The sequence below is a fragment of the Octopus bimaculoides genome, chromosome 23 (genome assembly GCF_001194135.2).
Source record: "Octopus bimaculoides isolate UCB-OBI-ISO-001 chromosome 23, ASM119413v2, whole genome shotgun sequence".
Lineage (NCBI taxonomy): Eukaryota > Metazoa > Mollusca > Cephalopoda > Octopoda > Octopodidae > Octopus > Octopus bimaculoides.
Window position 1 is genome coordinate 5,893,603 of NC_069003.1, and position 2,633 is coordinate 5,896,235.

A 2,633-nucleotide genomic window follows, 5' to 3' on the forward strand; every position below is an offset into this window, starting at 1 on the left:
ATATATTTATATATATATATTTATATATATATATTTATATATATTTATATGTTTATATATATATATTTATATATTTATATTTATCTATATATTTAATATATATTTATTTATTTATAAATATGTGTGAACGAACGAAGGAGTGAAAGAACGAACGAACGAGCGTACAAAACAACAAACGAACGAAAGAAGGTATGTACAAACGAACTAACGTATGAACGGACGTACATATGTACGTAAATACAAACGAACGAAGATACGTACGTACGTACGAACGAGCGATCGAAGGAACGAAAGAACGAACGTACATACGTAGGTACGACCGAAGGAACGAAATAATGAAGGTACGTACGTAAGAACGAACCAACGAACCAACCAACGAAAGGACGAACGACAGAACGAACATACGTACCTCCGATCGAACGAATGAACGTTTGTACGTACATACGTTCGGACGCAAGAACGAACGTACGTACGAACAAAATAACGGATGAATGAACGAACGAACATGAGTACAAAAGAACGAACGAAAAAAACGTACGTACAACGAACGAACGTAAGTACGGACGTACAAACGAACGAACGAATGTACGTACGAACGAACGTAAGTACGTACGAACGGACCACCGAACGTAAGAACGTACGAACGAAATAATGAACGAATGAACGTACGTACGAACGGAAGAAAGTACGTAGGTACGTAAGTACGAACGAACGAGAGTACATGCGTACGTACGCACGAACTAACGAACGAATGAATGAACGAACGAACGAATGATCGAACGACCGGACGTACGTACGTATTTAGGTAAGTACGAACGATCTAACGTACCTTATGTCCGTGCGTAAGAACGAACGAACAAAAGTGCGTACGTACGTACAAACGAACGAAAGAACGTACGTACGGACTAATGAACGAACGAACGTACGTACGTAAGTTCGTACTTACGTAAGTACGTACGTACGATCGATCGAACGAACGAACTTACGTCCGTATTACGAACGATCAAACCTGCGTACGTACGTGCAAACGAACGGACGAACAAATGAACGATCGAACGAACGAACTCAGATACGTACGTAAGAACGAATTTACGAACGTAAGTACGAAGGAACGAACGAGCGCATAAAAGAGCGTACTAAAGCAAAAAACTTACGTACGAACGATCGAACGAAGGAATGTATCTTGTGTCCGAACGTACAAACGAACGAACTAATGGACGAACAAACGAACGTACGTACGTATGTACGAACGACCAAACGAACCTGCGAACGTACGTACAAATGAACGAACGAATGTACGTACGTACAAACGAACGAATGTACGTACGTACGAAAGAACGGATGAACGAACGTACGTAAGTACGAACGATCGAACAAACGAACTCAAATACGTACGTACGTACGGACGAATAAACAAACTGACGAATGAACGAACGAATGATCGAACGACCGAACGTACCTATTTACCTAAGTACGAACGATCGTTCGTAATACGGACGTACTTTCGTTCGTTCGTTTGTACGTACGGACATAAGGTACGTTCGTTCGATCGTTCGTACGTACGTCCGTACCTTCGTTCTTTCATTCGTTCGTTTGTACATACGTACGTTCATTCGTTCGTTCGTTTGTGCGTACGTACGCACTTTCGTAAGAACGAACGTACAAACGAAAGTGCAAACGTACGTACGTACTTACGAAAGTACGTACGAACGATCGAACCTGCGTACGTACGTGCAAACGAACGAACGAACTCAGTTACGTACGAACGAACGAATTAACGAACGTAAGTACGAAGGAACGGACGAACGAACGAGCGCATAAAAGAGCGTACGAACGCAAAAAATTACGTACAAACGAACGAACGACCGAACAAACGTACTTACGTAAGTACGTACGAACGATCGAACGAAGAAACGTATCTTGTGTCCGTACGTACAAACGAACGAACAAACGTAGTACGTATGTACGAACGACGAAACGAACGAACGAACCTGCCTACGTACGTACAAACGACCGAATGAACGAACGTACGAACTTACGAACAAACGAACGAAAGCACGAACAAAAGAACGTACGTATGTACGAACGAACGTAAGTACGTACGCACGAATTAACGAACGAACAAACAAATGAACGTACGTAAGAACGAAGAAAGAACGAACGAACGACCGAAACCAAGGACAAAGGTACGTACGTTCGATCGAACGTACGTACGTACGAACGTACGTACGAACGAACGTACGTAGACACGAAATATCGAACGAACGTACGTACGTCCGAACGACAGAACGAACGAAGAACTTACGAACGAATGAACAAACGAACGAAAGAATGAACGAAATAACGAACGAAAGAACAAAAGTTCTTACGTAAGAACGATCGAACGAACGAACAAAGTACGAACGAACGAACGTCCGTACCTACGTAAGAACGTACGAACGAGCGCACAAAAGAACGTACGTACAAACGAACGAATGTAAGTACGAACGAACGAACCTGCGTACGTACGTACAAACGAACGAACGAATGTACTACGTACGTACGAACGAATGAACGTACGTACGTATGTACAAACGAAAGAACGTACGTACGGACGGATGTACGAAGTAACGAATGTACGTAAGTACGTACAT